We start from the raw sequence: 27,510 nt of genomic DNA on the forward strand, positions 1-27,510 counted from the left end.
GGATTCTCAAGGGTAATGGTCATCTCCTTTTATCAACTGGTAGATTTTCAAATTTAATAATCATTTTTAATTTATCCATTTTTTTTCTTTTGACTGCTGTTGTTTGTGCCACATTTGTAATTTTGTTAGTGTTCATTACTGTTTTATCCAAATCATCAGCTGCTTCCTTAACAATTCTTTTTCAGTAGTTGCACCTTGATCTGGTGTTCCGCTTCTTTTTCTTCTCTAACTTGGTAGGATTCCTGACATGTTATTTTGCTCTACACATTCATAACTTACTTAGCTTAAGATCATTCAGGCTCATGTAGGCAGGGACTACCTTGAGAGTGGACAGCAGTCTCCTCTTCCGAGGGCTGGCTCTCTATAAGCCCCATAGGAAGGTGCTCTGTACCCTGGGCTGCTTAGCTACAGTGATCAACAGGTTCCCAATTTAAGGCATAGAGAATACTTAGCCCACAGTTGCTCTCTAAGAGGCCCTAGTTCTCTGTGGGAACAAAGATACTTAGGCGCTCCTAGCTACCTGCAAAGCCTATTTGGTTTTTCTTCTTTAGGGTCTCTACGGACTTATTTTCTCCAGTTTCATCATTTTTCTGAATTTTTATCCATGGACTCTTGACTCCAATTTCTAGGTTCTCCTCAGGACCAGAGGAGGACCTTGGTTAAGCTTGATTTTACTCTTTATCCAGATTCCAATAGACTTCATTTCCTTGATTTATCATATGGGTCCCATTTTCTGGCAACAGCTCTGGCAAGGAAGGATGGTTGGTGATCCATCGTACTGGAGCTGGGAGTAGAGAGCCACATGGAATTCCATATTCTTGCTATTCCTCAAATAAATCCCATATATGTTTAAAAAGGAAAACTTGTGTTCCTTAAAATAGACCCAGATATTCTTCCTTCATTCTTTTGCTTACACCTGGAATGCTTCCCTCCCATCATTTTCCCAGTCAGTAAATATTACCTGTTTTTCTAAATATACCTTAAATGCTTCCTCCTTGAAGCATCTCAACTTTTTTTGGCTTCTCCGTTATATATTTCCATATTCTAGAATAGTTTCATATGCAATAGTGTTGCTTTCTCTTAAAGCATATTAAATACCAGTTGCCCCCAGTTTATAAAATTAGGTATAGGGCAAAGAGAGGTATTAAATATTTTGAAGTAATACCATGTACAACAAAACCCTTAATTTTAAATGCTTACAGGACTCAGGTCTCCTTAATGCATTTGGAGTAGGAGGATCTGGCCTTCGGTGACCTACAGAGCACATGCCTTGACTCTCAGTAACCTCCCATCAGCAGCTGCTCTAAATTATGAATGCCAGTCTTCCACAACTTCCAAACTTTTTTTTTTTTTAAGATTTTTATTTATTTGGCAGAGAGAGACACAGCAAGAGAGAGAACACAAGCAGGGGGAGTGGGAGAGGGAGAAGCAGGCTTCCTGCTGAGCAGGGAGCCCAATGCCCCAGGAGCTTGGGGTCATGACCCGAGCCGAAGGCAGACCCTCAACGCCTGAGCCACCCAGGTACCCCAGAACTTCCAAACTTTAAAGAGAATCTAGAAACATGAATTTTTATGTGAAATTCATGGTTTAAAAATATTACAACATATTTAAAAAAATTTAAAACATTGTGCTTGCCAGATAAGTATATCTGCAAGTGGTCATTCACAATCCTGTTGCAAAGCCAGAATGGACCATGAATCTTTTGACTTTTTATGTCTCATGTCTTACCAGGAGGTAAAGAATTTATTGAACCTACCTTATATGCCATCTCTTTCATCTTCATTAAAATATTTATTCCTTGATGGCAAAAATGTACTCATCCTATTATCTCTTGTGTTGTCTCACTAATGCTTCCCTCACAGAATTAGCTCCGTAGAAATACATAGAATTAACCCCATTCCTCACTTATATTAAAATTACCTGGGTGGCTCAGTCATTAAGCGTCTGCCTTTGGCTCAGGTCATGATCTCAAGGTCCTGGGATAGAGCCCCGCATTGGACACCCTGCTCCACAGGAAGCCTGCTTCTCCCTCTCCCACTTGCTTGTGTTCCCTTTCTCACTGTCAATCTCTGTCAAATAAATAAATAAAATCTTTCAAAAAATTAGCACCCATACTGATGCAGTTAAGTGCCAACTAGAGTAACTGTATGAGTAAAGTCAGGGAAGAGTGAGAAGATTTATCCTCAGGAGTATTTGCCCAAGAAGGAACATTTTTTTTAAACTCCAAAGCCTGTCTACTGGTAAATAATGGAGTAATCTGGGTCTATGTTATCTGTCCAGTGCTTCCAGAGTTCATCTGGAGACTACATGTTCCTATATGAACTTCCTAGATTTCAGACTACTGAGGAAAAAAACTACTTGGCATTTTCTCTAGGAGTTGAGAAGGAAAAATGGCACCAGAGTATTGTCCTTTTTTATTCTTACTTCTCTATTCATCCCTCTCCTTATAAGAGATTTTAGTGCCTATTCTCAAATTTGGGACTAAAGATTTCATAAAGTTACTTTTCCATTAAAGCTTTTGTCTCTATATTTAAACATTTGAAAGAGAAAATTATGTTGTCAAATTTGGGGTACTAGTCTAGTCCTATTCTCTCTAGCTACATGGCTTCAAATTACTCAGTACTTTCAGTACTTTTTTGCATGTATCTTAGCTTTTAACCTGACTTTAAGTGATTATCACTATTAAAGTATGAGAAAAGACCAGGATTGACATGAAACTCTTGAATATGTAAAAAAAAATCACAAATTTAAATGATAATGATTATTATATTTATAATTTAGTGAACACTTACTATGTTCTAGAAACTAGCTAGATGATTAAGTATTAACTTATCCAGTCTTTGTAGCAAACACTCAAAAAGCACTGTGTCTCCATTTTACATATGAGAGAAGTGAGACATATGAATTTAACTTGTCCAAGTATACAGAGATGATAAGTGGAGGATGCAATATTCCAGCTCAGGAAATCTAACTTCAGAGGTCTCCATGCAATATGCTTACCCATGCAATGTACTCTTTCACTAAGAAAGATAAACCATTTTCAGTATTGGAAGAAATACATTATATCAACTTATGCAGTGTTACAATTAAATCCATCAAGTAATGAGGCTCTTGGGTGAGTTAGTGTAACTATGAATAAGTTCATACTGAGAATGCCTAGTTCATTCTTCACAGGTCTGAAGGAGCTCCTGATCAAACAATAAAATGTAAGTCCCATAGTCAACAATGTAACTAAGATATGCTGTTCTAACAACCTGGTTCATTCTAAGGAACTTAAAAAAAGGAACTTAAAAAGATCAGTTAGAGTGATGTCACCAAGAGGGCAACATAGGTCATTCCTGACTTTTCCCCCTCACAAGAAGAACAACTCACATTTATTCAAGAACAAGACACCACTGAGAGAATCTTAGAACATGGGGGTAAAGCTGAAGCACCCCCTGCCCTGTACCTCAAAGACCAAGAAAGACTACATTAGATTCCAGTGGCATTTTTTATGTTTAGAAAAAACACTCCTAAAATTTATATATGGAATCATGAAAGACCCCAAATAGCCACAGAAATCCTAAGAAAGAAGAGCAAAGCAAGGGATATTGTGCTTCCTGATTGAAACCGATAGTATAAAGCTATAGTCATCAAAACAGTATGTTATTGGTATAGAAACAGACAAAAAATTGGCCAGTGGAATAGAATTGAGAGCTCAGAAATAAAGCAAGCATATATGATCAACTAATATTTGACAAGAGAGCCAAGAATACTTAATGCAGAAAAGATACTCAATCTCTTCAATAAATGGTGCAGAGATAAGTGGATATTTACATGTGAAAGAATGAAACTGGACCCATAGCTTAAACCACTTACAAAATTTAAAAAAGACTTAAATATAAGTCTATAAACCATGGAGGCATACAACGTACACAATGGAGTATTATGCCTCAATCAGAAAGGATGAATACCCAACTTTTATATCAGCATGGACAGGAGTGGAAGAGATTATGCTGAGTGAAATAAGTCAAGCAGAGAGAGTCCATTATCATATGCTTTCACTTACTTGTGGAACATAAGGAATAACACAGAAGACATTGGGAGATGGAGAAGAGAAGTGAGTTGGGGGAAATTGGAGGGGGAGACAAACCATGAGAGACTATGGACTCTGAGAAACAAACTGATGGTTTTGGAGGGGAGAGGTGGGGGGTTGGGTGAGCCTGGTAGTGGGTATTATGGAGGGCACGTATTGCATGGAGCACTGGTGTGGTGCATTAAGAATGAATTTTGGAACACTGAAAATAAAATAAATAAAAATAAAATAAAATAAATAAAATTAAAAAATAAAATAAAATAAAATAAAATAAAATAGCAAACCACGAAACTTCTAGATGAAACATACAAACAAGCTCCCTGACATGGACCTTAGTAATGATTTTTTGGGTATAACACCTAAAACACAAGCCAACAAAATAAAAAATAAACAAGTGGGACTACATCAAACTAAAAAACTTCTTCATGGCAATGAAACCATATGGGCCAGCAAGTCCATTTATGGGACTGTATCCAAAGGTAACAAAAACATTAACTTGGAAACATTCATGCACCCCCATTTTCATACCAGCATTATTTATAATAGCCAAGACATGGGAATAACCTGTTAATTGCTGGGTGAATGGATAAAGGAGTTGTGGTATGTGTGTGTGTACACACACACACACACACACACACACAGACATATTATTCAACTATTTAAAAAAGCAAGGAAATTCTACCATTTACTGTAACATGGATGAACCTCAAGGACATAATGCTAAGTAAAATAAGTCAGAGAGAGAAAGATAAGTACTGCATGTTCTCACACATGGAATCTGAAACAATAACAATCACAAAAAAGCCCACAAAACTCATAGAAAAAGAGTTGGTTGCCCGAGGCAAGGAGTACGCAGAGGGAAAGTTGGAAGCAGGTAGTCGGAAGATATAAACTTCCAGTTACGAGATAAATAAGTACTGCGGATATAAAGTACAGTATGTTCAGTGTATCTAACACTGTTGTATGATATAGAGGAAAATTAAGAGAGTAAATCCTGAATTCTCATAAGGAGAACTTTCTTTTTTTTTTCTTTTTATTCTATCTATATGAGAAGATGGATATTAGCTGAATCTATTTTGGCAATCATTTCACAATACATGTAAATCAAATCATCGTGCTGTATGTCTTAGACTTATACAGTGATGCACGTCAATTATTTCTCAATAAAACTAGGGGGGAATTCACATCTCCTAAGCAAATCCTTTGAGTTAGGTAAATTTTATCTAACTAAGTATTATAAATCTTTATGGGACACAAAGGTCACATCACTAGTCCAATTAAAACTGTTCTCCTCTGTCCACTGGAGAAATCACTATTGTTCTCTACAACAGATCCTGTCCTAACTTAGCAAAAGGCTTTTATGCTCTAATTTTATTTAAACAGTCTCACAGGGCCCTGTTTCACAATTATATTAATAGAGTTCAGAGGTTCCAATGTATAAAATATTGCACTTTTCTGGAAAAGGAGGGAATGAACATGGGACTAAGGAGAGGTTTATAGGTCAGATGAAGATGACAGAAAACATGTGCAACCTTAGAAAATAAGTTCCAGGATATTGTGTTGCTATTTTCCCACTTTCTTTCTTCTATTTTTTTTTTAACTAGAAGATTAGAATCTACAAATAAGACTATGAAAAATGTGAAATCTGAGTTTTACTCTTATTAAATTTTTGAGTCTAGGTTTCTATAACTCATAGACTCTGAAGTGAGTGCAATAGAGATCAACAACGATAATTTCAAGTAACACCCATGAAGAAGTGCTCAGGGAGTGAGGAATTATTTAGTGTGAAACAGAGAAGATTGGAGAATAATTTAAACATTGTTCAAAGATATGAAGAAAAATTATTCATCTCCTTCCTATTGAGAGCTAACAGCAGGAAATGGGCTTTAGCTGCTATCTGAGGAATTCATGTTATTATAAAAAATAGTTTCCTCAGGCAAAAGTTTTTAGGTATTTTTTTTCCAGGAATGCATTATTGAAAGAGGTTTGTGGATCTCTTTTTCTGAAGGTCTTTACACACAAAATGTTTCCTCATTAGTTTGGGTTTTTTTTTAAAGATCTAATTCTATAAAATATGTAGGGATGAAAATGATCACATTTCTCGAATTCTTAAAACCTAAAATTGGATTCTGGATCATTTTTTTTTTTCCTGTGAAATGATTGTGATAAAGCGGAGAATAAATTTATTAAAACATATCATATTTTCAAAGCTTCATCTTTGATGCAGAATATTTATGTCAAATCTGTATACACAGGAACTTACATGTTAGATATATACATGTGATATTTAAAATGATTAAATTGTATAAATAAAAGGTGCTTTAGGAAAACCATAGGACACATTGTGTGATAAAATTTGACCTTGCAAACATAAGAACCCACACCTCAAATATAATGAAGGTACTTCATTGTCAAAGTAAACATTGATTTATGCTATTCTGAAATGTTCTTCACAGGGGGCCTGCCAGCTCCCTCTCCAATCTCTGCACACATGCTCCGCCTTGGGAATCACTGCTCTGTGACATTCTTAGCAAAAGGTGCATGAATATTCTCAGAGCCAGTCCAGGTGTGGTCCATGACTAGAGCTGTCTCCAGACTCACCCTGCTGGATTAAGGTGATGACTCACAAGTTAGTGTCTTCGGGCAGCGTTCCAAAAGCTATCATTTTCTTTTGAGGAGGGCATTTTCTTTTCCCCCTTATCCGTGGGATAATACTTTTTAAAAATCATATGTTTACTTTTTAGCACCTTACATCACCCAGGACCAAGGACTGACTTTCTAATTTTAAAGGTATTTAAATCTCATTTATTAGGACAGCTAATATTACAAATTGAAAGCTTATAATTTGGAAAAGGGGGCTGTTGAAAATTATTTTTACTTAACAAATCTTTCCCAAAATTGTTCTAAATTGCATCTTGAGCTAAATTGCAAGAGGAATGTTTAAAATACTTAGGTGAATGGTTGATTTTGAAACACTTTTAGAAACACCCACATATTTACAATTTACATGCCATCTTGAAAGCATGTATTTGTTTTAGACCACGTTCCTTAGCAGCTGTACAGGAGCTTGTTAGTGTAGTTGGGAATATCGTAGTTAAAACCAATACAGCTGCGTTCATTTTAACATCACACCATAATTTTTCCCCATTTAGTCCTGATTTTTTCGTGCTAAACCTAAATGAGTAAGGTCTCATTTTTTTTCCTTTTTTTTTTTCTGTCATAATGAATATAAGTGGATTGCTTAATTTGGCCAGTCTTTAAAGGGTTATAGAGAGAGCTCTTTTCATATACATTCTTTCCTGAAATGCCTACCCACTCTATAATTCTAGTCAAGAGATTTTGTTTAAATATCATTTTCTGATCATATTTATTGAGCACATATTGCATCTGAGACTTTGTGATTAAATATGAGGGGACTAAGGGATTTAAGGTAGACATACTCATTGTTCCCACTGACTTTAATAAGAGGTATAGCTAATGAAGGCTGAAGTAAAGATAATCAGACATCTGATAGAGCATGGAAGGTGCTGTAATGGGAGTAGTACGAGGTGGTGTGGATTCAAAGAAAGACTTCAAAGGTGAAGGGAGGTGTGCAGAGAAACAGGATGTGACTGATGACGGGTATGGATGGAAAAGAGTCTACTAAGCAAGGGGAACAGTCTGTGCTAAAGCCCAGGGCCTTTGGAAGATTGAAGGTACATGGGACGGCTGGACTGTTGCACGGCAGAGAAGAGTATCAAGAAATGAGAATTAATCAGGGGTTATATCCCAAGGGACCATATAAGCCCTATTAAGAAAATCATATTTTATTCTGTAAGTAATGAGGAAAACTTGAAGTGTTTTAGAGAGAGTAAACATAATCAGATTTATTTATTTTTAATTTTTTAAAGATTGTCATATCCATTATGTGAGAAATTAATTGGACAGAGTAAGAATGGACTAGAAAATACAAATAAGGAGACCACTGCAATAATCTATGCAGTCTAGGTACATCAAATTAATAACCTAAGAATAATACTAATATGCTGGAGAGAAGAGGAAAGGAAGTGAATGGGGTTTCTTGATAGGGTATGGAGTAGGAAAGGGTAATGATAAAATAATTTCAGTTTTGAACATATTTTATTTTTATATATGAACAGGGGATTCATGTATATATATATATATATATATATAGAGAGAGAGAGAGAGAGAGAGAGAGAGAGAAAGAATTTGTTCTTCAAATGTGTATGTAAAGTTCAAGAGAGAAAAATGTGCTGATGATCCAGATCTTGAAGCCATCAGCCTAACAGTCATCACTGAAGCCAGAGAGTAGAATGGGTCTGCCCAGGGAGGAGTGGAGCACCACAGGTCCCAGTCTTGCCTCTTTCATGTTTTCTGGTCTAGCTCACAAATAACCTGTTGGGGAGCTGTGGGCAACCCCCAAGTTATTTGCCCAACGTGTGAAAGCAAAGCCAGCTCTGAGGCTCAGGACATTTCTTAGGAAGGGCAATTCCCCACCTTAAAGGAGGGACTGAAGCAGCTGGATGTTATTTGGACAAGGCACTGACTAGTGAATAGTGAAGCTATTGACCTGTTTCTCGCAATAGCAGCCTAACGTTTCCACTTCCATACAAATAAAAGAATTTAGACCAGTCATGACCAAAGTATCAATGTATCCTCAGGTTTGGCAAATAGTTTTCAGTGATGTTAAGACAGTGATGAACTTAGAAATATACCATTTGTTGACTGTTTCTAAAACATTTTTAAGATATGGTGGGACATCCTTCCTGTTAGTAGTTAAATGTAGAATTCATCCAGAGTTAAGAGATATACCAGGTCCCACTTTTGAAATATGCCAATGTTTTTTATTTGTTTTTCCTTTAAGGGGATAATATAGTCAAATGATATATAATGACGAACCTCAAAACCTTTCTGAATATAATATATCAACTATTTTTTTTCCTCCAGGCTGCTATTCTATGTAAACATCATGGGTGACAGGATTCTGTATTTCACTTATGCCTTGTTTTTTGTTGTTTTATACCTACTTTTCCAAAGATTACGTCTTTAAACAAATATCCCTGGAATAGAGAGCACAATCTTTGTCATTGTCTTCCCTACGAGACCTGTACTCCTCCTTCCCCTGACCACTTAAGGTACAAATGCTTAACACACACTGTTTCTCTACTTCAGGTTTTCTCTTTCGTAAATAATCACTTGGTATTTGAGTTTTCTTTATGACACTTAAAAGAGAATAGAAAGAGAAAGGTAGTTTGAGAAAAGTTGTATTTTATTTACTAAATAGATTTGTTTTCCCAAATCCTGCTTTTTAAATTGAAGTTCGACTATTGGAAAATGGTGTACTGTGCACATGAATCAGCCAGCATGCAGACCCATGCTGCTCTGTATGTGCGATGTGCCTCCAAGGTGTGATTTGACAGCTTGTATTTGCTCACTAGCCACTCCACAGCAGGGAGATAGATGTTGGTCTGGAATAAGAGTTGTTTTACAGACATTGTGAAAGTTGTCCGTCGGCATTGAGCATGTAAACTTTTTTTTTTTTTAAAGATTTTATTATTTATTTGACAGAGAGAGAGATCACAAGTAGGCAGAGAGGCAGGCAGAGAGAGAGAGGGGGAAGCAGACTCCCCATCAAGCGGAGAGCCGGATGTGGTGCTCGATCCCAGGACCCTGGGATCATGACCCGAGCTGAAGGCAGAGGATTTAACCCACTGAGCCACCCAGGCGCCCCGAGCATGTAAACTTTTAGAATTGTGCAGAGTCTGATTATATGAGGCACCATTCAGAAAGTTTTTCATTAGAATATAACTATTTCTCCGAGTTTTCGTCAATAAAACTATTTTTTTTTCTTCTCATTTTCTCCCGTGTCTGAATGTAGTGAAACTCAGAGGGAGTCGAAAACTTGCAAATACTTTCTTGCCTATTTGTAGGTCTGTATTTCACTCTTCCAGTAGAGCATGTTTTCCCTTTTCCTTAAAATCTTTAAGGAAATTGATCCTATAATGATTTTATTATCTCATTCTTATGACTCGTACGGGATTTGTTCATGGACATTGGTGGGACACATGCAACAACTCATTTAACAGAGGATTCTCACTATGTTTTCTTCTATCTATTTATTTCCTTTTGTCCTGGTCTCAGTGGAAATTGAACCATTTCTGGTGCCTAACTCCAGAATACTGTTTCACATATTAATATGAGTTTGGAGAAAAATGAGTAATGAAGTATTATAGATTGTACTTGGTGTTCAAAACTGCTCTCATACATCATAGTGGGCTGTTTACTAAACTAGTCTTCCAACATTTCATTATTTTTACAGAACAGCATGTGACTCTTGATCTTGGGGTTGTGAGTTTGAGCCCCAAATTGAGTATAAAGATTATTTAAATAAACTTTAAAGAAAATTAAAAATTAAAAATCCTGTGTGGATCTATAAACAATTTATCACAATAAAATTTACACTTATCTCCTAGTTACTCCTTTTAGTTCCACAATACAATAGGTTTTTTCTCAATTTTCTTATACTTTTGCCTACCTATTTTCAATATCTGTTTTACTTTTTCCCTGGCCAAATGAAATTTCACTCTTGTTAGAATAAAAGTGTTTGAGAATTGTGCTCTAATGCCCTGATAAAATACATAGGATTTCAATTTCAGTTCTTTTGTTTAGGTAGTAAAAAGCTACTCAGTGTATAAACCCTGAAATATCATTATAAATCTTGATGGCACCAGAAAAAAAAAAAAAGAAATAAGCATTGTTGTTTGATTTCTAATTACATAAATTTGGATGTTCTGAGTTTCAAATTCATTTAAAAAAAAAATAAATTCCTTCCTTCCTTTCTTCCCTCCTTCCTTCCTTTTACAGCTCTAAGAGTTTCCAGTTAAGCATCCAGTTAGTGGCAGCAGGTCCCTGGACCTACTGTTCTCTCCAATGTCTATCGTGTCCCAGTAATTCTTCTACCCCCTCCAGTTTGGTTCCAATCAATAGTCTTCAGCTGAAACGGCTCTCATTCACTCTATTTGGCTAACTTCATTTGTCAAATTTTAAACTTCAGCTTACCTGATTCTTAGCAGTTGTCCCCATTGTTTCTTCCTACTTTGAAACACACAAGTCCCTGGGCTTTTCCTCCTCTCTGTCTCACAATTCCTTCTAAGTGTCCTTAGCAGCTCTTACCGAACTTTAAATCTTGGCTTTTTTCCAAGTCTCTGTCCTAAGCTTTTGTTCTCTTTTCTATACTCTCTCCCTAGAGATCTCAGCTAGAACTAATGGATTTCTGTTGTTTAAGCCACCTCATCTCTGATATTTTGTTATGACAAAAGAGACTAATACAGGCTTTATTTACTCATTATGGCATTCATTGTGACTCTAAATAACAAATTATTAAGTCAGTCATTTTATACTGACTTATAAACATTGTAACATTTTTTAATAAATGTAAAATTATTGGAAGTCCCTAAATACTGTAACTTGAAGGTATGGCAGCTTGAAACCATTGCTCATCTACCTAATCTGCCTGGAACAATATCCTCCCTCTCCCTTCCATCTAATTGAAAAACTCAAATTTTAACTCACTGATTCTCAACTCGGGACATTGGGATAAGCTTCAGGATATGTAGAAACCATTTAAATTATATGCTTCTTTTGTATACATGTATGAATATGTGTTTTTGTAAAATAGGGTAAGAGAAAATTTGGAAAGTATATGCAATAATTTGGGAATCTAAAAAATAAAATTGGAGAAGAGGTAATTTTACTCCTCACAAATTACTAAAGCACCCATTAAGGGGGAAGTGTGGGAACCTTTTTCTTTTCCTAATGCATCACTCTTAGAGAACACTGCCTAGAGTGTTACCTGGGCTTGAAGTTGTCACCATCTGCCTTCTCCCATTTTCTACACTTTGTTTATTGCCTCGCCTCTTTTTGCCTTTGTAATGCTAAATATTTCAAGGTTTGACTTAGCCATTCGCTGCCTTAAGCTCTTCAGAGTAGTAAAAGTTCAGTATTAATCAAATAAATAAATTTCTAACTCTGAAGCTAGAAGCTGAATGACAGTTATACTGCTAACCAGAAATTTTTAGTCAGTGGTAAAATATTGAGTGATTCAAGTAGAAAGACATATATCAAAACTATTATTAGAGCTATTAGATTTAAAATATAGTTATTTAATATCAAAGACTATTCAAATGTATGCATAACAGAAAAATTTACAATGATTTGACTTCTCCAGCTAAAGGAGTTGTTCAAATTTATAAGATTTTTTTTAACTTGCCATATTTTGCTGAGTTAATACCTTTAGATTATAAAGTTGAGCTAACACATATTAGTATAAAATATGGTTAATGCATGTACAGATTTAAAATGAGTTAGCTGAACTAGATATATTCTTACTATTATTCACTTCAAATGCATAATCATTTAAGGTAATGGATGCCTAGACATAGAAATATATTAGGCATGGAGAAAAGCCAAGCCACCCATATTATATAAACAAGGACTTTTATTTCCTGTGACAGAAACTTCTAGCACCTATAAGGTACCTATTTACCCTTCTCCTTAAGAGAACAGTGCCTTTATTGGGGTCAGAAAGGTGCCTAACTAAGCACTACATTTTCTCATCTTTCCTGCAGGTAGGGGTAACTAATAAGACATAAACAAGGAGTTATTGGGCAGACTTTTTATAGCATTCATTTAAAGGGAGCTGAGTCTTCTGGGGGAGTGCCCCCATTTCACCCTCCATTCATTTTCCTTCTTTCGTTTGGAACATGAAAGTGGTAACTGAGTCTTCAGCATCTTGCAACATTGAGGCAGCCTTGGGAATGGAAGCCACAGACTAATGATGGATATGCAGAAAAAAAGTGAAGGATCCTGGGATAATGTTGACATTACACAGTCCTCAAAGTGGACACCTGCCTTCAGGCCTCTCTAAGAGCGAAAACCAAAATCTTTTAAAGCTGTTATTGCTCCTGATTTCTGTTGCCAGCAATGAAATATACCTTGTAAGTGATACATTCTCTAGTTAGGAATACTGCATAATTAGGGACACCACGGTGACTCAGTCTGTTAAACATCTGCCTTGGGCTAAGGTCATGATCCCAGAGTCCTGGGATCAAGCCCCACATCAGGCTCTGCTCAGTGGGGAGCCTGCTTCTCCCTTTCCTTCTGCATGCCACTCCCCCTGCTTGTGCTCTCTCTCCCTCTCTGTCAAATAAATAAACACTTAAAAAAAAAAAAAGGAATAGTATGTAATTTTAAAAATAACATTGGTAGTCAAGGTATTGGTGAATGGTGGCTGCCTAAATCTTATTCTTTCACTAATCTTCCCTAAACCCTACAGATAAATAAGAAAAAGTAAATTCATAATTTTCCATGACTTCATCATGATTAGAAGTCAGAGAATATTTTCTTTAACTATGAAAATAAAAAATTTCTAGTCAAGATTTTTTTGAGCTCTTGATGAAGCCTTTGCACAGTAAGCTAAAATCCTCCCCTTCAAAAAAAAGTCCACTTGAAGTGTGAAAGTGCTAAAAAAGATCTTGTACATTAAGATAGTGACTGTTGCAAAGGGACTTCAGATATGAGACTTGAAGAAGCAGTATAAGTAAAGTAACATTTCATGGGGAAAGAGTGGTAAAAAGAAAGAAGTGGTATTTGGTGACTGAATGTTGAAAAGGAAGCAAGGGGAGAAAATTTAAGATTCTAAAAAAATAAAAGAAACCAGGTTCTTTCCCCAGCAACCTCCCCAAGACACTGTCCATTAAAGAAACTACATTTAATCACACTCACGAAGAACGAGTTCCCAAATTGGAATCTTTTTCTTTCACTCTCAGACTTCAACACTGTTCATTAGGTACAGAGACATAGCACCATGAACCTATATAAAGCTACTGTCAGGGGAAACCAGAAAATAAAAACCACATCTCCTCAAAAAATATATATTAAAAAAACCCCTCTATCTTAACATTCCAAACTGAATCACATATCTTCAAACCAATATTAGGGTACCTGCAAAATATATACATACATACAAACAAATGGAAAAATCTTTAACCAGAAATAAAATCTAAGAACAGAAATGTACAAAAAATGAGAGTTGATGGAATTCAAGAGAGACTTATGAGAAGATAAAAATATTTTTAAGACTAGACCAAATTAAAGGGAATATGGATTAAAATAAAAATTTAGTAAGGGGCAGTCAAGAAAAGTGGACAAATAACCAAGAGAATAGAAATGGGGATTAAAGAAAATTTTAGAAGCCAGAAAGAAAGTGATTGAAATAGAAGACAGGCAAAGAATATCTTAACAACTTGAGTTTCTGAAAAAGATAATGCAGTGGAACCCAATAAGATATTTAAGACTACAGTCCAAGAAAACTCTCCAGAAAAATAGAAGATCTATATTGACATATCGAAATAGGAATACTTGGTAAAATCAAAAATTGGTCTGGGACAATAACTTCTACTCTTTTCCATCAGTCTGTTAATTCATTCTTCTGTCAATATCATAAAATCAGACCATACACAGTTATAATGTTGAGATTTCCAAACCACAAATATGGTATATTCCTTTAATTCCTTCAAATAATGCTTTATAATTTTCAGTGAACCACATTTGCTTTAATTTCTATGTTTTAGAAATAAATATATAAGGAAACTTTTTGAAATAGATTGAGGGGCTCTGAGCGTAACGGTAGAGTAGGTATGACAATTAGGACAAAACAAGTACGTTCATGGTCCATTTCTTCCTTGAGTGTAAAATTCAAGAATTTTAAATGTCAGTCTCAAAAATGTAACTTCTTTCAACCTCAATGTTAGTATACACTTCATATATATATTTTAGTTTCTAATACAAAACTTGGTAAAATACATAAAAATCCTATGTTGAAATTAATCAGTAAGTCCTTTCTTTTGCTATATAATTAAAAAATAATGTTCTATTGCATTGTAAAAGGTAACATGTCAAAATTTGTCTTATGTTATTTTTTAAAATTTCTTTTTAAGGTTTTATTTATTTGAGAGAGAGAGCAAGAAAGAGTGCATATGCACAGTAGTGGAGAGGAGGGGCAGAGGGAAAGAGAGAAGCAGACTCCCCACTTGAGTAGAGAGCCCAATTTGTGTTCTAATCCCAGGACCCTGGGATCATGACCTGAGCAGATGCTTAACCAACTGAGCCACCCTGGTGCCCCCTATGTTATAAATATTTTAAGAATTATAACAGTTTCTTAGGGCTGCCCTAACAAAGTAACACAAACTAGGAGGCCTAAAAGAAATTCATGTTCTCACAGTTCTAGAGGCTGGAAGTCTGAGATCAAGACCAACCTTAGGGTTGGTTCCTTTTGAGAGCTGTAAAGGAGAATTGTTCCACACCTCTTCCCTAGCTTCTGTTGGTTTGCCAACAGTCTTTGGTGTTCTTTGGCTCATAGGTGGAGCACCCTAATTTCTACCTTCATGTTCACACAGCATGCTCCCTGTGTGCCTATGTCCAAATTTCTGCTTTATATCAAAAGACAGTCATATTCAATTAGGAGCCCACCCTGTTCCAGTATGACCTCATCTTAACTAATCACATCTTTAGTGACCCCATTTCCAAGTAAAGGTCACATTCTTAGGTATTGGAGTGAGGACTTCAACAAATGGGTTTTGGGGGACCTGATTCATCTTATTAAGCTGTTACCTCTATATTGTGAATATTCTTAACACAGAAATTTTAGGTATTTATTTAAACTCCTACTTTATTGTATAACATGAAAAAAAAATTGAACTTAGAGACTATGAAAATCTCCAGGGAGAGATTAGGAAATTTACATGGAGTCAGATAATGTTAGGAAATAGTTCTCTGTATAAAAGTGAATTGCCTTTTTTTTCCTCTTCGCTCAAAATTTATGTTCTTACATGATAGAATAGAAATTTACCTACTTTATAAACTTTTGCTTTGTACTTATGTTGAATATGTTTGTTTTCCTTCTTAGACTATAAATTTTGGAAGTCAATTATGCACACTTTTATTTTTAATTTTAGGTCTGTATGCTGCATGTAGTAGGCATTCAATAATTATTTCATCAGTAAATAAATCAATGACTAAAAGTGATGGTCACACACAAAAAAATAACCCTGATTAAATTTCCCATGGCTATCTATGCATTTTTCTAATATACCATTTATTTCATTTGAGTAAACATTCTTTGAGTGGTGTCTTTTATTTCCAATGATTGCACAAAGTTTGTTAAGTGGATATGTAGGAATCACTGCACCTTTGACTATATTGTACTCCAAGGTGAAATGTGGCATCTGCTCTGCAATGCATACAACATAGCACCAGATCAATTCCATCATCCAGGAGGAGCATCAAGTCTGACTGAAAGCATAGTAGCTCAGATTTAGGACAGTCAAAATATAATTACCCCAAGATAAACTTGACCAGGAAGGGTAGAATTAAGCAATTTTGCCAAGAAATCCATTGACTCTTTTGGAACATGATAAAATATTTTATCATCAATGATAAAATATCCCCTAGGCAATTAGTAGAGTATAATCAAGGATATTTAGATTTTATGAAAAATTTGACATTGTAGATTGTTTTCAAAGATCCTGGAATTTTTTTTTTTTTTTTTTTAGGTCTTTCAAATCTCTTCCATTTTGCAATGGAATTGAAGTGGAAATAAGTGTATTTGTCATCCCATTTAGTATCTAGGCAGTTAAGATTGTCTTATGATCTTTTTATAAATATGGTAGTTAAGTAATATGCAATATTTCACTTTTATGTTTTTAGCAGTGTAACTATATCAAGCTATCACACTTATTTAGGGGAGAAGCCAATGCACTATATGAAAGTAGGCAATCCCTAACTCTATGTCAAAAAATAAAAATATTTTGATGTAGTGGTCTTAAAATTTCACAACTAAATATTCCAAAAACAAAGGATAATACAAATGTCCTAGGGTCATAATAGGAATTAAGCAACCAACTTTAAGGTCATAACTTTCATATTATCAAATTCATGAGAATTTTGTATTATATGCCATAATAAATATTTGTTTTAATGTAAAAATAAATACATTTCCCAATTTTTATTAAAATGATAAAGTATGAAGATACACTTACTTATTTTGTGAATTTGAGGATTTTAGTGTGTTTTCCATATTTCGGTTTAAGGTAGTAGAATGAGCACAAGTTTTGAAGTCACTCTGACTTTCTTTCAAAAGTCAGACAAGACATTTTCCAGAACTTAGAGACATCAGCTCTTTGCTCCTTGAGGAAGATGACAGATTCTCACTGAACAATTTAAATTGTTATTTTTCATTTAAAATTTTTTGGCAGGAACTTATGGTTTATCTGGAGAAAAGTATATAAAAAGCCAGTCTTTTGTATTTTGTAGAGATCTTTTTTTGTTGTTTCTTTTGTTTTTTTTCAAAAATACTTTATAAATATATATATATATAAATAAAAATATTTTAAATTACTTTATGGTTGAATCATTGATTTTTTTCTTTTTTAAAGGAAAAGTTCTTATTCAAATGAACAGTATTTAACATTTTTGTGTTGTTGTTTTTTTTTTTTTAAATTGAAATTATACTAAGTATTTTCTCTGACCAGATAATCCCAAAAGATGTCATCTCATTTTTGGCAACTTTTGATTATCTTCTCTTATTTAGGTCAAGTTGTACCTGGTTGTATAACAAATGATTTTCAGTTGTATCCTGGTGTTTTGGGCTATTATGTTATAAAATTCAGGCTCTTATTTAAATTTTCAATTTTAGCAGACATTCACCCTGTTTATCTATTTTTAAATTTATTATTGAAGTGTAGTTGACATACATTACCTTAATTTAAGGTATACAGTGTGGTGATTGCACAATTCTGTATATTATTCAGTGCTCAACATGGTAAGTGTAGTCATCATCTGTTACCATAAAGTATTATTACAATATTATTGACTATATTCCCAATACTGTACTTTTAATCTTTGTGACATTTATTTTATAACTTAGAAGTTTGTACCTCTTACTCCCTTTAACCTGTTTCACCTGTCTCCTACTCCATCCCCTCTGGTAACTATCAGTGCTCTGTATTTGAGTCTCTTTTTTTGTTCGTTTGTTTGTTTGTTCTTTAGGTTCCACATATAAGTGAAGTTATTTGGTATTTATCTTTCTCTGTCTGGCTTATTTAGCATAACACCTATAACACCTTCAGGGTCCATCTGTGTTCTTGCAGATGGCAAGATGGCAAGATGGCAAGATCTTACTCTTTTTTTTTTTTTTTGGCTGAGTAATAGTCCATTGTATAAAATAAATTAAAAATGGATGAAACACCTGAATATGAGACAGGAAATCATCAAAACCCTAGAGGACAACACAGGCAGTAACCTTTTTGACATTGGCCATAGCAACTTCTTACTAGATACATCTCCAGAAGCAAAGGAAACAAAAGCAAAAATGAACTATTGGGACTTCATCATGATAAAAAGTTTCTACACAGCAAAGGAAATAATCAACAAAACTAAAAGCCTTTGGAATGGGAGAAGATATTTGCAAATGACATATCTATTAAAGGGTTAGTATCCAAAATACATAAAGAACTTACCAAACTCAACATCCAAGAAACAAATAACCCAGTTAAAAAATAAGCAGAAGACATGAACATTCTTCCAAAGAAGACATTCAGATGACCAACAAACACATGAAAAGATACTGAACATCACTCATCATCATGAACCAAATATGAATCAATACTACAATGAATCAAAACTACAATGAGATAGAACCTTATATCTATCAGAATGGCTGAAATTAACAACACAGAAACAGCACATGTTGGCAAGGATGTAGACAAAGGACAACCCTCTTACACTGTTGGTGGGAATGCAAACTGGTGCAGCCACTCTGGAGAACAGTATGAAGATTCCTCAAAAAGTTAAAACTAGAACTGTCCTACAACTGGGCACTTGCACTCTTTGGTGTTTACTCAAAGGATACAAAAATACTGATTCAAAGGGACATAGGCGCCCTGATGTTTATAGCATCATTATCAATAAAAGCCCAATTATGGGAAAGCCCAAAGGTCCATCAACTGATGGATAGAGAAGAGGTGGTATACATGTACATTGGAATATTAGTTAGCCATATAAAGAATGAAATCTTGTCATTTGCAATAACATGGATGGAGCTAAATATATTATGTTAAGTGAAATAAGTCAGAGAAAGACCAATACCATATGATTTCACTCATATGTGGAATTTAAGAACTAAAACTGCTGAACATAAGGGGACAAAAAGAAAGAGGCATACTGTAAAACAGACTCTTAACTATAGAGAACACAGAGAGTTGCTGGAGGGGAGATGGAAGAGGGGATGAGTTAAATGTTTGATGGGTATTATTAAGGAGGACACTTGTTGTGAAGAGCAATGGGTATTGTATGTTAGTGATGAATCACTAAATTCTACTCCTGAAACTAATATTATACTGTATATTAACTGGACTTTAAATAAAAACTTGAAGCAAACAAAAAATAAAATAATATTCTATTGTGTATATATACCACATCTTCTTTATCTATTGATGGATACTTGGGTTGTTCCATATCTTGACTATTATAAGTAATGCTGCAATAAACATAGGGATTCATATTATCTTTTTGAATTAGTGTTTTTGTATTCTTTGAGTAAAATCCCAGTTGTGAAATTACTGGATTGTACGGTATTTCTATTTTTAAGTTTTTGAGCAAATCCCATACTGTTTTCCACAATGGTTACACCAATTTACATTTCCACCAACAGTAAACAAGGGTTCCCTTTTTTTGTACATCCTTGACAATACTTGTTATTTCTTGCCTTTCTGATACTAGCCATTCTGGCTATTGTGAGGTGATATCTCATTGCGGTTTTGATTTGCATTTCCCTGATGATTAGTGATGAGCATCTTTTCTTGTGTCTTTTGGCCATCTGCATGTCTTTTTTAGAAAAATATCTATTCGGGTCCTCTGCCACTTTATAATTGGATTCCTTAGGTTTTTTTGGCACTGAGTTGTATGAATTCTTTATATATTTTGAATATTAATATTTTATCAGATATGTCATTTGCAAATATCTTTTCTCATTCAAGTAGGCTGCCTTTTTATTTTGTTGGTGGTTTCCTTTGCTATGCACCTTTTAATTTTGGCATAGTCTCAACAGTTTAATTTTGCTTTTGTTACTTTTGTCTAAACATCCATAAAAATATTGGTAAAGGCAGTGTCCAAGAGATTAGTGCTTATGTTTTTTTTAGAAGAGTTTTAAATATTTAAATATACCATGTCTAAAATCCTTTTGTTTTCTGAAAATTGTCTTCCTTGTTTATAAAGTGAACTAGTATCACCAAGAAGCACAATGTAAATCTGAGGACTAGGGAGCTAGTAAGACTCCTGGACTGCTGGATTGCATCTCCATGGAAAGAAAGAGATTGAAAAAAACCTAAGCACTGAGTGTAGTCTTTCATTATTTCAGTATGTTCCCCAAAAGTCCAGAATAAGAGTTAAAGGGAATATATTTTTCAATATACCAACTGCTTGAGTTGGAAATCTTATTGGAAATGGGTTCCCAAACAATTTGTGTCTACTACATTAAGGCAAATTCCTTTGTCTCACTTAAAAGGCTCTCCAAATACCAACCCTGATATATCTCCATAGTCTCCCTTATACGCTCAGAAATTTCTCCTCAAAATAGATTACTCAGTGCCCCACCCCCCACATAAACTTCACATTTTCCCTCTTTCATCCCTTTAGTTATATTATTCCTTTGTCTGATATAGTTTTTAACCAGCTTGGAATAACTCTTTATCTAGCTCTTTCTAACTCCACCTGTCAAAAATTAAATCCTCTCTTCAAGGCAAAGTTCAGAATGCTAGTTTTTTCATGGTCTTTGATTCCACTATCAGGGTGTAGCATTTACCTCCCCTAAAGCCACATACAAGTGTTAATGTCTATCTTATGCAAGTATCTGGGTTTTTTAAATTATAATTATACTTATGGTGTTTGTATTTCTTTTTTTTTTTTAGCTTTTACAGTTTGAAAAAATATTTTCTTAATATTTCTACCTCCACAAAACATAGTGTTTTGTATATGTTTGGAATTCCAGCTTAAAGTGCTCGAATTGGATTCTATTTACATAAAAAATACAAAATATAGTGACAACAATAAATCAGTGGGTATGGGAGTTGGTGGGGAAATGGGAGGAGGTGGTCAGAGAGGGGTACAATAGAGAGATTACAAAGGGACAATAGGAAAATTTTAGAAGAGATGGATATAGTCACTATCCTAGCTTTATAGAGGGCTTCATGGGAGTATATGTAGGTCAAAACTTATCATTTAAATATGTGTTGTTTATTGTTAATTTTACTTCAGTAAAACTGTTTACAAAGCTGATGTTTGTGCAAAAAAGAAAATAGAGTGCTTTGTGAAGGAACATTAGGGAAATCAGTGAAGACTCTTTTGGAGACAGCAATGAGGTCTAATCCTACTCAGTGAGAAAGAGCTATACTCATAGAATTCTGGAAACAGATTTATCCAGATAGAGGGAACAGCTGCAAGATTATATAGAACTTAGAGAATTAATGAAAATAAAGTGAACAGAGAAAATCAAGAGTGGCAGAGTATCAAGGAATTAGGTTGTAATGGTGGGTAGGGGTTCCTCAAGATAGAGAGTTTGGATTTTATTTCAAATAAAAACAGAAGTTACTAAAGGTTTACTAAAGATCATTGAGCAAGACTTTGCATTGACATAATCCAACGGATTGCTCTCTTTGAGATATGTGGACAATAAATCCATGTGTCTGTGTGTCACATGAGGGTAAGGATATGAGAATGTTGGTGGGAATTAAAGTAGAAGCAGAAAGACCAGATGTCCTGGGCAGATAGGAGACTCTGGGCTGGGTTGAGGTGATAGAAGTGTGGATGGGGAACTGTGAATCAGTTCCTGGTATATTTTAAAGGTAGAAATCAAGGTGTTTGTAAGTGGTTTATAAGTATGGAACCAGATAGAAGAATGAAGCATTATGATTAAGTTTCTGGCTCTAAGCGACTAGATAAAAGGAGGTTGCACTTACTGAACTGGAGAAAGCTGCAGGATGAATTGTTTTGTTTTTTGGTTTTTGTTCTTTTTTTTGGTGGGAAAATCAGGATTCTGATTTGGATATGTTATATTCCAAAGGGTTGTGAAATGTTCAGGTGGAGATGTAGAAGACTCGGAATTACAAAGGAATTTTAGGTTAAGGTGCAGTTAGATTTAAACACATACATGTGCACTCCAATTTAAATAGTTTGAATAATTCCCTTTCAACTCACTGAGAATATAACTCAGGATGAGTGTGGGCCTATCGGGGTGAGTCTAGTGGTTCTTGGGCAATCTTAGTCCCTACATACCTCTCACAGTGTAGGCATCTTGCAGCCAGACTTTGAGATTTCAAGTTGTCTTTGATTTAATGTAGATCTGAAATATCTGCTAGATATTTTATTTGGTTATCAAAGAAACAGTAATCTCTATCTGTTCTGGAGGAATAAAAGGTAAATAGCTTGGCCTTGAAGAATGTAACTTCCCAAAGCATACTCAAGTGTAATTTTGACCATCAATGATTTGAGTCTTATCCTCTGACTTTGAAAAAAACTAAAAGACATGTAAATGGATCATCAGTATATTGATAGTATTTAAGGCCAAAGAATGAATGGGATTATTTGAGAGAAGGAGAGAGGAAAGACACCCTCAACTTAGTCCTAGCAAATTCTATCATTCAGAAAATCAGAAATCTGGTACAGAGAGAAGGACTAGCAGCAATGACAGAAATAGGCCAAGGAGTAGGAGAAAAAACAGAGTGCAGAGTATTGGAAACCCAAGAGAAAAAGATTATGAGAAGTGATCAACTATGTCAGATGTTGCTGGGGGTTGAATAATATGGAAAACAGACTATGTCATATTCTCTGTTATATCCTGTGCCCAATACAGAGCCCTGCACTCAGGAGGTATTCAGAAAATATATGTTGTTTATGTACCAAAACATCCCATCATATACTCCATGAATGAACATGATGAACCAAGGTTTATTATTTTAGGAGTTTTTTATTCTATCTTCCCTACTAAAATATAAACGCATTTACGTGGTAACCTCTAAAACTCTGTATCTGAAACTACTATAACAAAGTACATAGAGTTGGAGAATTTAATTGCAGCATGAATACCAGTCCAACATAATCCATTATAATTAATGGCTGCATTTTTATTAGGTTCTAACTAATCCTTTTACTCTATGATTCAGAAAGCTATTTGCCAATATATATTAAAAAAAAAAAAAAAAGCAGAGATGATGTTGAGGCATAAAATGGGAACTATTCAGTTCTCCAATCAGTAGGATGAGTGCTAAGGGCTGACCTATGTGTTATCTAATTTCAGAAGAGCTGCAAGTACAAGGCAGGTATTTATGTAACCTCTAGAAATATTACTTCAAAAATTATGATATTTCTGTCAGTGAGATACATTTGTAGAAATATTTCATTTTGGAATAGTCTAGTAAGATTTTAAAGTATTTCAGCTATGTTGGAAAAGGAAAAAAAACAGGATAAATATAGCTTCAGTTATTTAAACACATACACACATGCACAGGCACTGAAACAAAGCCCAGCTCACCTTTCTTGGCCAGAATAATTGATCTTTCTATAAGGTAATTTCATAAGGGCATCTTCCTGAATATCTCTCTTGATTTATGACTTCTTTTCTATTAAAGCTTTTTCAAGCAGGACCAGTCTGACTGCTGAATGATTGACAGAGTTGAAACCTTTGCTAAGAAATAAGGCTCAGAATGTTCTAAAATTGTGATAGATCACAGAAAGAAGTTGTTACAAAGGAATTTAAAAATATAAGCCATTAAGCTAAACCTAAGTAAAATGTAAGTTCTACCTATTGTAATTTTCTGGGTTTAGGGCAATGTTTCTTCATTCTGACTTTAGAAATATGGACACTAGTCTTCAGATATAAATAATTTTATTCTTTTTTTTTTTTTTTTTTTTAAAGATTTTATTTATTTATTTGACAGAGAGAAATCACAAGTAGGCAGAGAGGCAGGCAGAGAGATAGGAGGAAGCAGGCTCCCCGCTGAGCAGAAAGCCCGATGTGGGGCTTGAACCCAGGACCTGGGATCATGACCTGAGCTGAAGGCAGTGGCTTAACCCACTGAGCCACCCAGGCGCCCCTAAATAATTTTATTCTTAATTTGTATTTAAAAAATACATTTAGGGGCCCCTGGATAGCTCAGTTTGTTAAGTGTCTGCCTTTGGCTTGCGTCATGATCCCAGGGTCCAGGCATCAAGTCCTACGTCATCAGGCTCTCTGCTCAGTGGGAAGCCTACTTCTCCCTTTCCCTCTGCCTGCCACTCCCACTGCTTGTGCTCTTTCTCTCTCTGTCAAATGGATAAATAAAATCTTTTAAAAAAAGACATTTAATATCTAATGATATCTATTTCATGTAGATTGAGAATTATAGATTTTAATTTTGTTTTAATTTTTATTGAATAAATTTGATATGTAACATTGTTTAAGTTACATCATACAGCATGTTATTTTGCTATATTTATATGTTGTAATGATTGCTAGTTTAGCAATATTTATCCAGTGCATAATTATAGTGCCATATTATTGTCTGTATTCATTATATTGTGCTTTGATCTCTGTGGCTTGTTTATTACTCTTTACAAGTTTATACCCTTAAACATTGTCATCCTTTTTTTTTTTTAAGATTTTATTTATGTATTTGACAGATAGAGATCACAAGTAGGCAGAGAGGCAGGCAGAGAGAGGGGGAAGCAGGATCCCTGCTGAGCAGAGAGCCTGATGTGGGGCTCAGTCCCAGGACTCTGGGATCATGACCTGAGCCGAAGGCAGAGGCTTTAACCCACTGAGCCAACCAGGTGCCCCATTGTCATCATTCTTAGCCTTCCCCCAACCAGTCCCTTGGTAATGACCATTTAACTTTCTGTTCTTTATAGCTTTAACTTTTTTAGATTCCACATGTAAGTGATAACAGACAGAATTTGACTTTCTCAGGCTTATCTTGCTTAGCATAATGTGCTTGAGGTCCATCTATGTTGTTCCAGATGAGAAGATATCTTCCTTTCTCATGGCTGAATAATATCCCATTGTGTATATGTACCATACCTTTTTTATTCATTAATCTGTTAATGAACATTTGAGTTATTTCCGTATCTTGTCTATTGTGTATAATGTTGTAGTAAACATGGGAGAATATATATCTTGTCAAAATTATCTTTTCATTTTCTTTGGGCATTATACCCAAAAGTGAAATTGCTGGATCATATAGTAGATCTATTTTTAATTTTTTGAGGAACTTCTCTATTGTTTTTCCATAGTGGTTGGATTAATATACATTCCCACTAACAATGTTTGTAAGGGTTTCCTTTTCACCATGTCCTCACTAGCATCCATTGTCTCTTCTTGAGTATAACCATTTCAACCGGTGTGAGGTGATATCTCATTATGGTTTTGATATTTCCCTAATGATTAGGGATGTCGTTCATGTTCTCATGTGTCTGCTGACCTTTTTGATGTCTTCTTTGGAGAAATGTCTATATAGTTCTTCTGCCCATTTTTGATCAGATTTTTTTTAATTAGTGAGTTTACTGGGTTCTTTATATATTTTGGATATTAACCCTTATCTGATATTTGATTTGAAAAATTTTCTCCCATTCTATAGGTTTTCATTTCATTTTGTTAATTGTTTCTTTTGCTGTGAGAAGCTTCTGTGTTTCATATAGTCTCATTTGTTGATTTTTAATTTTATTCGTCCTTTTTGGCACAATTTACTGCCTCCAATTACTGCCAAAACCAATATCAATGAACTTTTTCTCTATGTTTTTTTTTTCTAGTTTTATGACATCAGGTCTTGACTAAGTCTTTGGTCCACTTCTAGTTAATTTTTGTGAGTGGTGTGAGATAGAATCCTATTTCATTGTTCTGCATGTGTTTCTTCAGTTTTCCCAGCACCATTTATTGAAGATACTAACCTTTCCCCATAAAATATTCTTGGCTCCCTTGTTGAACATTAGTTGGCTGTATATGCTGTGATTTAATTCTAGGTTTAATTCTACTGTTTTCATTACTATGGCTTTTAGTATAGTTTGAAATCTGGAAGTGCTTTGTTCTTTTTTTTTCAAGATTACTTTGGCTATTTGGGTCTTTTGTGGTTCCACACAAACTGTTAGGACTACTTTTTCTATTTGAAAAATGCCTTTGGTATTTTGATGGGGATTGCATTGAATCTGTAATTGTTTTAGGTAGTACGGTCATTTTAACAATATTAATTCTTCTGATCCATGAACATGGGATATCTTTCCATTTGTCATCTTCAATTTCTTCTAGCAAAATTTTGTTTTTCATTATACAGATCTTTTATTTTCTTAGTTAAAGTTATTCCTAAGTATTTTATTATTTTTAATGTTGTTGCAAATGACATCATTTTATTTATTTATTTTTTTGGATGTTTCATGATTAGTGTAAAGAAATGCAAATGATTTCTGTATGTTGATTTTGTATCCTGCCACTTTACTGAAATTGTTGATTAATTCTAACAGTTTTTTTGGCTGATTCTCCATAATGTTCTAAAGATGGGTTCATATTATTAGCAAATAATGACAATTTTATAACTTCTTTTCCTACTTGGATGTCTTTTATTTATTTATTTATTTATTTGGTCTTGCTTATTGGCTCTGGTGAAGACTTCTAGCACTAATTTGAATAGAAATGGTAGAGTGGAAATCCTTACTTTGTTTCTGAAGGGGAAGCACTTTTAATTTTTCTCCATTGAGTGTAATGTTAGGTGTGGGTTTGTCACATATGGCCTTTATTATGTTGAAATCTCTTCCTTCTATATCCAGTGTCTTAAAGGTTTTTATCATGAAAGAATTATATTTTATCAATGCTTTTTATTGCATTTATTGAGATGATCATATGACTTTTTATCTTTCATTTTTATTGTTGTGCTGTATTACATTTATAGATTTGTGTATGCTGAACCACTCTTGCGTCCCAGAGATAAATCTCACCTGGGCATGGTGTGTCCTTTTAATGTGTTCTTGAATTAGGCTTGCTAATATTTTGTTGAGAATTTTGCATCTGTATTCATCAGGGATATTGGTCTATAGTTTTATTTTCTTGTAGTATTCTTATATCTGGTTTTGGTATCAAAGCAATGCCTCATGGAATGAGTTTGGAAATATTCCCTTTTCATCGAGAGTTTTGAAGAGTTTGAGGAGAATTAATGTTAATTCCTCTTTAAATATTCAGTAGAATTCTCTAGTGATACCATCTGTTCCTGAAAAAGTTTTCCTTGTTGGGAGTTTTTTTTTTTTTTTTTTAAATTACTGAGTCAATATCTATTCATTACTGATCTGTTCAGATTTTCTATTTA

Source organism: Enhydra lutris, unplaced genomic scaffold (genome assembly GCF_002288905.1).
Source record: "Enhydra lutris kenyoni isolate GAN:26980312 unplaced genomic scaffold, ASM228890v2 scaffoldscaffold58, whole genome shotgun sequence".
Classification (NCBI taxonomy): Eukaryota; Metazoa; Chordata; class Mammalia; order Carnivora; family Mustelidae; genus Enhydra; species Enhydra lutris.